Source organism: Silurus meridionalis, chromosome 24 (assembly GCF_014805685.1).
Source record: "Silurus meridionalis isolate SWU-2019-XX chromosome 24, ASM1480568v1, whole genome shotgun sequence".
NCBI lineage: Eukaryota > Metazoa > Chordata > Actinopteri > Siluriformes > Siluridae > Silurus > Silurus meridionalis.
Genome location: NC_060907.1, coordinates 1,646,404 through 1,658,922, shown reverse-complemented (window position 1 = coordinate 1,658,922; position 12,519 = coordinate 1,646,404). Strand labels below are relative to the sequence as shown.

Here is a 12,519-nt window from a genome sequence, read left to right as displayed (position 1 = left end):
GCTTTCCATTTTTATGATTCTCTTAGCCCTTTGTGTGTTTTGGATTTGTTTTGCCTCACTGATTGTCCTTTTGTGTACCAAACATTCAGCCTGCTGCTACAACGCTGTCCCTTTAATTTGTGTTTCTCTCAGACTTCCATGAAACCGCAAAAAGATTTTAAGTCACCTGCATGCTAAATGCCTGCTAGATGGCGCCAGTGTGACCAGATTGAAATCTGTTTGGTTAAAGAAGCAAGTTGCATTGTCATGTTTTTGGAGATAATTGCACCTGCACTGTTTATTCTGAAGGCCTAAAGGCAGATATCTTTGACTCTGGGAACTGGATAAAATGTAACTGGATAGAAACATAAACATATTTCTAAAAGCAGGGCAGAAACTGACAGAAAATCTAGGGGTTTAATTATTGGGATTAATTGACTACACATTCATGGAACCTGTATATTTTTAGACAGCAGTTAAGGCCTTGCTGGCCCTGATGGCCGACCACTTATAAACTGTAGTCTCACTTGTGGGTTTGAATTCCACTCAGTTTGTGGAAGATCTGAATACACAGTAGCTTTGATGACAAATTAAAATTAATAAATTCTTTTTATCAATGTTTTTAAATTCAACCAGGTGGTAGCGTTAATTCCTGTATTCGACCAGGCTGGAAGGAAGATAGACAGGTGGTGTTTCTTCAAGCAGAGCTTTCTTTATTCACTTTTACTCTGAGCCCTGAGCCTTTCCTGGATCACGTGGGGTTCCCCCAAACACCTGCGATCCCACACGTCATACCTTGATGCTCATTTGGGAACCGCTCACTGTCACGGATCGGCAGTTCCTCAACACTCGGGTGAACTCACTCACGAACCAGCATGCCCTTCTCTCAACGTCCACTCGCACCCAGTCACAGATCCGCACTCCTTTATATGGTTCCCCTTTGCTTCTTTCCACACATGTCACGATGCATGCTTTCTGCCATGCTCGGTCTCTCTCTCCACCCCCCTCCCGAGGCTGCTGTCTTTCTCCTTTTTATTGGCATTGGTGGACTGAAACGAGCACACTGTTTAGTCTCATCAGCTACAGGTGTAGACTTACCGCTTGTTTCATCTGGGTTCACCCTCCACTCGTAAAATGCTGCCACAGCCACAAATGTGCCATTTGTTTATATAACTATAACTATATATGATTTTAGGGTTAATATTTACTCTTTGGAAATCATTTTATTTTTTTTTATTTTTCAGTGATAGATTTCAGTTTCTCATAGATTTGCTTACATATTATACTTACTTATATATCATGATATAGTATAAATAGTGTATGTCTTAATACTACTGCCCCATAGAGAACAAGCATCCTAATACTGCCCTCTAGAGGCCAATGAAAAAAAAACCTGGGTGAGCACCCATATACTGTAGATGTACTTCTAGAAAAAATACAAAGATTCCTAAAGAGAGATGATGAAAGAGGAGGACTTAAGCTTATGAAAGATGCTTATGATGCTTCTCTGGCAATAACGTCTTCTTATAATCTAGTATTGTAATGTTCTGAGTTCCATAAATTTTACCCTGTCTATATGTGCTTTGTAAAAAAAATAATAATAATAATAATAATAATAATAATAAGCAGAGCTCTCCATGCTTCATGGCCCAGGGCAGAGGCCATGGAGCAGACCTGATTCCTTCTGCTAGTATTATGATTCCTGTGGAGTTGTCTCTGGTCTGTGCTTAAAGAATCCACATAAATGAGATCGGAGTCTTTCTCTAAGAAGCCAAATAATTATGTTGTATGTACTTTTCAGCATGGCTACAATCACTCAAACAGAATTTAACAGAAATTATTACTTTTGGTGTACAATCAATGTTTTGATGATCAGATCGAGGTTGGCCAAGTGAGATCATGAGAAAGGAACAGAGGCCAAGACACGAATCAGTCGCTAAAAACCCAGTGTTAAAAACAGACAGAGGGCTTCCATAATATGATACTTTTAGCCACCATCCAGTCTCTGGAGAACAATCTAGACAACCTCAGGGCCAGGGTTAAGTTCCAGAGGTATATTTGGGAGTAAAACATCCTCTGTTTCAGGCCTGGCTGAACCCAGCAGCACAAAACCATGCCATCAGTTGCTTCTCAGATCACAGTAAACAGTGAGCGAGGTGAGGAAATATTAGGCCTGGTTTTTAAAAGTCCAAACAGCGGTTAATATGAATATGCTAGAAGGAAAAGGCATAAAATCATTGTTCAATGAACAATGATTTTATGGCTTTTCCTTCTAGCACTTGACAAACATAAAGTACTTTTATATATATATATTTTGAAGGCGGCATCACATCACAGGCAAGCGCTCCAACACGACAACCAGAGGGGTGCTGGATGGACAGCGCCATATCAGCACCCGTGTTGTGGAAAGCTGCAGAGCACATGGCAGCGGGGCGGAGTGGCATAACGAGGCACAACTGGAAGCTCATGACGAGAACCTCCCCATGCTCATCAAGGAGAAGGGGGGGATATAAAAGGATCCACTAAGGAGCACACAGGGGAGATGGGTGGCTTCCAACTAACGAAAGATTTGGCGCCTTTTTTTTTCCTTCTAGACAGGAAGCGGCGACAGCGGCGACAGCGGCGACAGCGGCGACAGCGGCGACAGCGGCGACAGCGGCGACAGCGGCGACAGCGGCGACAGCGGCGACAGCGGCGACAGCGGCGACAGCGGCGACAGCGGCGACAGCGGCGACAGCGGCGACAGCGGCGACAGCGTGCCGAGGACACCAAGCACCCACTCGCACAGACAGGTTGGGGTCTCAGCTTTCACCGGACGGGTCGTGGCCGCGAACAACGGCTATTTGGGGCGGCGCTAAGTCTCAAGCTCCAGCGACACGGCATTAAGGACTAAATTCGCAGTCTTATGCAAAATTTCACTTCTTTCCTCCGGCACTCCTGTAACACTATAAATAAAACCCCTGTGATTTTTTTTTTTTTCTTTGACATTCAGCTCTCTGGTGTGTGTTCATCCCAGCACGCGAGCGAGGCGCTACTATATATATATATTTTGAAGGCGGCATCACATCACAGGCAAGCGCTCCAACACGACAACCAGAGGGGTGCTGGATGGACAGCGCCATATCAGCACCCGTGTTGTGGAAAGCTGCAGAGCACATGGCAGCGGGGCGGAGTGGCATAACGAGGCACAACTGGAAGCTCATGACGAGAACCTCCCCATGCTCATCAAGGAGAAGGGGGATATAAAAGGATCCACTAAGGAGCACACAGGGGAGATGGGTGGCTTCCAACTAACGAAAGATTTGGCGCCTTTTTTTCCTTCTAGACAGGAAGCGGCGACAGCGGCGACAGCGGCGACAGCGGCGACAGCGGCGACAGCGGCGACAGCGGCGACAGCGGCGACAGCGGCGACAGCGGCGCGAGCTACAGCCGCGAATACGCCGATTCTCTTCCGACGACTGTGTAAAGTCCTCTACGTGCCGAGGACACCAAGCACCCACTCGCACAGACAGGTTGGGGTCTCAGCTTTCACCGGACGGGTCGTGGCCGCGAACAACGGCTATTTGGGGCGGCGCTAAGTCTCAAGCTCCAGCGACACGGCATTAAGGACTAAATTCGCAGTCTTATGCAAAATTTCACTTCTTTCCTCCGGCACTCCTGTAACACTATAAATAAAACCCCTGTGATTTTTTTTTTTTTTTTTTCTTTGACATTCAGCTCTCTGGTGTGTGTTCATCCCAGCACGCGAGCGAGGCGCTACTATATATATATATATATATATATATATAGATATAGATATAGATATAGATATAGATATAGATATAGATATAGATATAGATATAGATATAGATATAGATATAGATATAGATATAGATATAGATATAGATATAGATAGATAGATAGATAGATAGATAGATAGATCGATCGATCGATCGATCTAGTACAGACCAAAAGTTTGGACACACCTTCTCATTCAAAGAGTTTTCTTTATTTTCATGACTATGAAAGTTGTAGAGTCACACTGAAGGCATCAAGGGCTATTTGACCAAGAAGGAGAGTGATGGGGTGCTGCCAGATGACCTGGCCTCCACAGTCACCGGACCTGAACCCAATCGAGATGGTTTAGGGGTGAGCTGGACCGCAGAGTGAAGGCATAGGGCCAACAAGTGCCAAGCATCTCTCGGGAACTCCTTCAAGACTGTTGGAAGACCATTTCAGGTGACTACCTCTTGAAGCTCATCAAGAGAATGCCAAGAGTGTGCAAAGCAGTAATCAAAGCTAAAGGTGGCTACTTTGAAGAACCTAGAATATGACATTTTCAGTTGTTTCACACTTTTTGTTATGTATATAATTCCATATATAATTGGAGGAGGTGGCAGAACATCACAGGCAAGCGCTCCAACACGACAACCAGAGGGGTGCTGGATGGACAGCGCCATATCAGCACCCGTGTTGTGGAAAGCTGCAGAGCACATGGCAGCGGGGCGGAGTGGCATAACGAGGCACAACTGGAAGCTCATGACGAGAACCTCCCCATGCTCATCAAGGAGAAGGGGGATATAAAAGGATCCACTAAGGAGCACACAGGGAGATGGGTGGCTTCCAACTAACGAAAGATTTGGCGCCTTTTTTTCCTTCTAGACAGGAAGCGGCGACAGCGGCGACAGCGGCGACAGCGGCGACAGCGGCGACAGCGGCGACAGCGGCGACAGCGGCGACAGCGGCGACAGCGGCGACAGCGGCGACAGCGGCGACAGCGGCGACAGCGGCGACAGCGGCGACAGCGGCGACAGCGGCGACAGCGTGCCGAGGACACCAAGCACCCACTCGCACAGACAGGTTGGGGTCTCAGCTTTCACCGGACGGGTCGTGGCCGCGAACAACGGCTATTTGGGGCGGCGCTAAGTCTCAAGCTCCAGCGACACGGCATTAAGGACTAAATTCGCAGTCTTATGCAAAATTTCACTCTTTCCTCCTTTTTTTATATATATATATATATATTTTGAAGGCGGCATCACATCACAGGCAAGCGCTCCAACACGACAACCAGAGGGGTGCTGGATGGACAGCGCCATATCAGCACCCGTGTTGTGGAAAGCTGCAGAGCACATGGCAGCGGGGCGGAGTGGCATAACGAGGCACAACTGGAAGCTCATGACGAGAACCTCCCCATGCTCATCAAGGAGAAGGGGGATATAAAAGGATCCACTAAGGAGCACACAGGGAGATGGGTGGCTTCCAACTAACGAAAGATTTGGCGCCTTTTTTTCCTTCTAGACAGGAAGCGGCGACAGCGGCGACAGCGGCGACAGCGGCGACAGCGGCGACAGCGGCGACAGCGGCGACAGCGGCGACAGCGGCGACAGCGGCGACAGCAAAGTCCTCTACGTGCCGAGGACACCAAGCACCCACTCGCACAGACAGGTTGGGGTCTCAGCTTTCACCGGACGGGTCGTGGCCGCGAACAACGGCTATTTGGGGCGGCGCTAAGTCTCAAGCTCCAGCGACACGGCATTAAGGACTAAATTCGCAGTCTTATGCAAAATTTCACTTCTTTCCTCCGGCACTCCTGTAACACTATAAATAAAACCCCTGTGATTTTTTTTTTTTTTTCTTTGACATTCAGCTCTCTGGTGTGTGTTCATCCCAGCACGCGAGCGAGGCGCTACTATATATATATATATATATATATATAGATATAGATATAGATATAGATATAGATATAGATATAGATATAGATATAGATATAGATATAGATATAGATATAGATATAGATATAGATATAGATATAGATATAGATATAGATAGATAGATAGATAGATAGATAGATCGATCGATCGATCGATCTAGTACAGACCAAAAGTTTGGACACACCTTCTCATTCAAAGAGTTTTCTTTATTTTCATGACTATGAAAGTTGTAGAGTCACACTGAAGGCATCAAGGGCTATTTGACCAAGAAGGAGAGTGATGGGGTGCTGCCAGATGACCTGGCCTCCACAGTCACCGGACCTGAACCCAATCGAGATGGTTTAGGGGTGAGCTGGACCGCAGAGTGAAGGCATAGGGCCAACAAGTGCCAAGCATCTCGGGAACTCCTTCAAGACTGTTGGAAGACCATTTCAGGTGACTACCTCTTGAAGCTCATCAAGAGAATGCCAAGAGTGTGCAAAGCAGTAATCAAAGCTAAAGGTGGCTACTTTGAAGAACCTAGAATATGACATTTTTCAGTTGTTTCACACTTTTTGTTATGTATATAATTCCATATATAATTGGAGGAGGTGGCAGAACAACGGACATTGTCGAGACTTCAGGCAATCATGGACAATGTGACACACCCTATGCATGAGGCCTTCAGTAAGAGGAAGAGCAGCTTCAGCAGCAGACTTTTATCCCAACGCTGCACCACAGACAGACTTAGGAAGTCTTTTGTCCCACGAGCCATCAGACTGCACAACACTCTGTGTTGAGAGCTTTTACTTTATCTTTTGATTAGGCTGGAATTCTGGGAAACTTGGCTTGATTTTGATTTTGGGTGATTGTTTATATTTGCTTGTACCTTTTTATCTTTTTATCTATTTATTGTGTTTTATTTTGGTTTAGGAATGATTGTGTTTTTATGTGTGGGCGGCTGGCCACTTGGAATTTCCTTCGGGATCATTAAAGTTTATCTATCTATCTATCTATCTATCTATCTATCTATCTATCTATCTATCTATCTATCTATCTATCTATCTATCTATCTATCTATCTATCTATCTATCTATCTATCTATCTATCTATCTATCTATCTATCTATCTATCTATCTATCTATCTATCTATCTATCTATCTATCTATCTATCTATCTATCTATCTATCTATCTATCTAAATGAGCCATCCCCAGGTTTTGAGCACCATCGGGTCACTTCCTGGGTTTACTGTTTTAAGTGAAGCTAATGCTATTAAAAGTGTGAAGTATTGTGTTTTCACTGCGCATATCAAACTCTTTCTCAAGCCTATGTTTCACACTTTCCTGTGTATGACTTTTGCTTTCCATTTTTATGATTCTCTTAGCCCTTTGTGTGTTTTGGATTTGTTTTGCCTCGCTGATTGTTCTTTCGTGTACCAAACATTCAGCCTGCTGCTACAACGCTGTCTCTTTGATTTGGAGATTCGAAGTCACCTGCATCCGAGTCTTTACCAGTGCATTCTCTGACCATCTAATCAAAGGACAGAAAAATGCCTGCTAGATGGCACCAGTGTCACCAGATTGAAATCTGTTTGGTTAAAGAAGCAAGTTGCATTGTCATGTATTTGGAGATAATTGCACCTGCACTGTTTATTCTGAAGGCCTAAAGGCAGATATCTTTGACTCTGGGAACTGGATAAAATGTAACTGGATAGAAACATAAACATATTTTTAGAAGCAGGGCAGAAACTGACAGAAAGCTAGGGGTTTAATTATTGGGATTAATTTACTACACATTCATGGAACCTGTATATTAAAACATAAATCAGTGATTTTGCTAGTTTTTAGACAGCAGTTAAGGCCTTGCTGGCCCTGATGGCCGACCACTTATAAACTGTAGTCTCACTTGTGGGTTTGAATTCCACTCAGTTTGGGGAAGATCTGAATACACAGTAGCTTTGATGCCAAAGTAAAATGAATAAATTATTTTTATCAATGTTTTTAAATTTAACCAGGTGGTAGCGTTAATTCCTGTATTCGACCAGGCTGGAAGGAAGATAGACAGGTGGTGTTTCACCAAGCAGAGCTTTCTTTATTCACTTTTACTCTGAGCCCTGAGCCTTTCCTGGATCACGTGGGGTTCCCCCAAACACCTGCGATCCCACACGTCTTACCTTGATGCTCATATGGGAACCGCTCAATGTCACGGATCAACCTTTCCTCAACACTCGGGTGAACTCACTCACGAACCAGCATGCCCTTCTCTCAACGTCCACTCGCACCCAGTCACAGATCCGCACTCCTTTATATGGTTCCCCTTTGCTTCTTTCCACACATGTCACGATGCATGCTTTCAGCCATGCTCGGTCTCTTTCTCTCTACCCCCTCCCGAGGCTGCTGTCTTTCTCCTTTTTATTGGCATTGGTGGACTGAAACGAGCACACTGTTTAGTCTCATCAGCTACAGGTGTAGACTTACCGCTTGTTTCATCCGGCTCCACCCTCCACTCGTAAAATGCTGCCACAGCCACAAATGTGCCATTTGTTTATATAACTATAACTATATATGATTTTAGGGTTAATATTTACTCTTTGGAAATCATTTAATTATTTTTTTTTTTTTCAGTGATGGAATTTTAAGGCATGTTAAATGTCTCATAAAATTGCTACTTTCATATTATACTTAATTATATATCATAATATATTATAAATAGTGTATGTCTTAATACTAAAGCCCCATAGAGAACAAACATCCTAATACTGCCCTCTAGAGGCCAATGAAAAAAAAACCTTGAAAAATGAAAAAGCACCCATATACTGTAGATGTACTTCTAGAAGAAAATACAAAGATTTCTAAAGAGAGATGATGAAAGCGGATGACTTAAGCTAATAAAGGATGCTTATGATGCTTCTCTGGCAATCTTCACATAATCTAGTATTGTAATTTTCTGAGTTCCATAATTTATACCCTTTCTATATGTGCTTTGTAAAAAAAAAAAATTAAAAATAAGAAGAGCTCTCCATGCTTCATGGCCCAGAGCAGAGGCCATGGAGCAGACCTGATTCCTTCTGCTAGTATTATGATTCCTGTGGAGTTGTCTCTGGTCTGTGCTTGAAGAATCCACATAAATGAGATCGGAGTCTTTCTCTAAGAAGCCAAATAATTATGTTGTATGTACTTTTCACCATGGCTACAATCACTCAGACAGAATTTAACAGAAATTATTACTTTTGGTGTACAATCAATGTTTTGATGATCAGATCGAGGTTGGCCAAGTGAGATCATGAGAAAGGAACAGAGGCCAAGACACGAATCAGTCGCTAAAAACCCAGTGTTAGAAACAGACAGAGGGCTTCCATAATACAATACTTTTAGCCACCATCCAGTCTCTGGAGAACAATCTAGACAACCTCAGGGCCAGGGTTAAGTTCCAGAGGTATATTTGGGACTAAAACATCCTCTGTTTCAGGCCTGGCTGAACCCAGCAGCACAAAACCATGCCATTAGTTGCTTCTCAGATCACAGTAAACAGTGAGCGAGGTGAGGAAATATTAGGCCTGGTTTTTAAAAGTCCAAACAGCGGTTAATATGAATATGCTAGAAGGAAAAGGCATAAAATCATTGTTCAATGAACAATGATTTTATGCCTTTTCCTTCTAGCACTTGACAAACATAAAGTACCTTATATATATATATATTTTGAAGGCGGCATCACATCACAGGCAAGCGCTCCAACACGACAACCAGAGGGGTGCTGGATGGACAGCGCCATATCAGCACCCGTGTTGTGGAAAGCTGCAGAGCACATGGCAGCGGGGCGGAGTGGCATAACGAGGCACGGCTGGAAGCTCATGACGAGAAGGCTACCTCCCCGTGCTCATCAAGGAGAAGGGGGGGATATAAAAGGATCCACTAAGAAGCATACAGGGGAGATGGGTGGCTTCCAACTAACGAAAGATTGGGCTCCTTTTTTTTTTTTCTTCTTCTTCTTGACAGGACGCAGCGCCAGCGGCGAGAGCAGCGCGAGCTACAGCCGCGAATACGCCGATTCTCTTCCAACGACTGTGTAAAGTCCTCTACGTGCCGAGGACACCGAGCACCCACTCGCACAGACAGGTTGGGGTCTCAGCTTTCCCCGGACGGGTCGTGGCCGCGAACAACGGCTATTTGGGGCGGCGCTACGTCTCAAGCTCCAGCGGCACGGCATTAAGGACTAAATTCGCAGTCTTATCTCTATATCGTGTACAGACCAAAAGTTTGGACACACCTTCTCATTCAAAGAGTTTTCTTTATTTTCATGACTATGAAAATTGTAGAGTCACACTGAAGGCATCAAGGGCTATTTGACCAAGAAGGAGAGTGATGGGGTGCTGCGCCAGATGACCTGGCCTCCACAGTCACCGGACCTGAACCCAATCGAGATGGTTTAGGGGTGAGCTGGACCGTAGAGTGAAGGCAAAAGGGCCAACAAGTGCCAAGCATCTCTCGGGGAACTCCTTCAAGACTGTTGGAAGACCATTTCAGGTGACTACCTCTTGAAGCTCATCAAGAGAATGCCAAGAGTGTGCAAAGCAGTAATCAAAGCAAAAGGTGGCTACTTTGAAGAACCTAGAATATGACATTTTTCAGTTGTTTCTCACTTTTTTGTTATGTATATAATTCCATATATAATTCCACATGAGTTAATTCATAGTTTGGTGCCTTCAGTGTGAATCTACAATTTTCATAGTCATGAAAATAAAGAAAACTCTTTGAATGAGAAGGTGTGTCCAAACTTTTGGTCTGTACTGTATATCTGTATATCTGCATATCAAATGCAGACTTGACATCAGAGTGTTATTTATCAGAGATACCTGCAAGAAAATAAAATGTTATTCAAAAAAGAGAAAAGAAGTGAAGCCAGGTAGAAGATCTGGAATATCTTTTCTATACCTCTAAAGAATCAAACATTGTGACAGTCAGCTTTCAAATACAGACATTTGCCATTAATAATGTTTGAAAGCAACTATGTGGTTGGTGAAGTGTGAAGCCACAACTTTTGAGACTCACAGCTGAAAATGTTCTACCCAACCTGTTAATGTTAACGGTTTCTGATAAAAATGGGGCTACATACACAACTTAAATATCTTTAAAAAGAAGACACTTTCCTGCAAGTGAAATTTCCTGCATTTAACTGTTTTTTCTTCATATATAAATACATGAAATCAGTTCTGGAGCAATCCAGAAAAGTACAGAGTAAAAGCTACATGCTTCATGAGTTTATATTTGAAACTGAATGAAGATGATATGAATAATGAGATTCCTACAAACATTTAAAAGATGTTATAGTGAGTGCAGGTTTTATTGGCTGCTGTTAATAATGTGGGAAAGCAAGTATGTGGTTAGGGAAGTGTGAAGCACTCTGCACAATGTGTATTTCCTTTTAACCCGTTAGCCTTTGCCACAGCTTCTGAGAGTCACAGCTGAAATACCTAATTGCAATGAAATGTCTTTTACAGATTGGTGAAGCTCTGCTCATCTCAACATCTGAGAGACTCGGACTCTTTAATCCTCATTAGCTGCAAAATATTTCTCCTAATGTTTTATTTTAATAACATTTACTTTTTCCACACTTTTGCCCAACTGTTTTGAGACGCATTTCAGTATTCAAATTGTAATTGACCTTATTTTCCCCATAAAATGGTTCATTTCCTCATTTTAAACATGTGATATGTTTTCTATGTTCCACTGTGAATTAAATATGGGTTTATGAGATTTGCAAATCATTGCGTTCTGCTTTTATTTACATTTTACACAGCGTCCCAACCTTTTTGGAATTTGGTTGTAACATGCAATAAATTTAAAGAAATGATCAATAAAAACAATAAAACAAATTTTATTGACAAACCACAGACAAATTGCTTAACAGTTTTTTAGGTATACAGCATTGTTGCATGCAGGCTTGGCATCAGATGTTGTGTAATTATTTAAAGAAGATTTTGAGTTAAATAAGTATCAGAGGCACAATTAGAAACAGACAAAAAAATCTGCTGGGGAACCAATAAACACTGCACCAGCATTTTAATCTTATCTTAATCTTATGTGCTTTTTATGACTGTCAGATTCTGGTAGACTGAAACTGCTTAATCATCAGTATTGGTTAAATTCTGGTAGATTGTATCTGACTGCTCGGTGGTTGGGTCTGGAGTCTTGCATACAGATTCAGGTGATTTGATGTTTACTCTTTCTTGAAGAGAATTGAAATGTTGCTCATTCTCGTAAACATCACTTGTCTAATATAGAAAACAAAACTCATAAAGTGTTTGTAAGTAAAATGTTTCTGAAAGTAATACTAGGAGCAAATCATTGGTTCGTACCTCTTTGGAAGATGTTCAGGACCTGCAGGGAAATAAGAATGTTTTTTTTACCTTGACATTTTCTTTTGCAGTAGATTGCTATGATCACACAAACAATAAACACTACTGTACCTGTTCTGATCAGGAGGTACAGTACGTAGTTAAACCTGGAACATGTATAGGACAAAATTTGTAAACCACATCAGGGTTTCAGTGCTTTTTATAATAATGTGTGAAATAATGTGTGAAAATGTTTCAGACCCTGTGGTTAGAGAAGTGCACACTTTGCAAAACGTGCACTTGCTTTTAAAATAAACTTTCAATCTGTAGACTTCATTTTAGAACTAAAAGGGTAAAAAAAAACAACATGGACACGGCTTTTTTCTTCTTCTTTTATACATCCAAAGAATCGTGTAATTATTACTGATAAAACTTAAAGTGCTGAGCAGAACAGTGACGTGACGTACAGGCCATTTTCATAAATTATTATAAACAGAAAGCAATTCTAATAATCAGAGGCTGATATGATTAAATG

At 42.6% G+C, this 12,519-nt stretch overlaps 1 protein-coding gene across 2 annotated transcripts in view; it reads right to left on the bottom strand.

The window, feature by feature from the left end:
- LOC124377985 (CMRF35-like molecule 5) overlaps positions 1-12,519 on the bottom strand; it is a 28,860-nt gene that overhangs the window by 9,672 nt on the left and 6,669 nt on the right. The window lies entirely within an intron of this gene.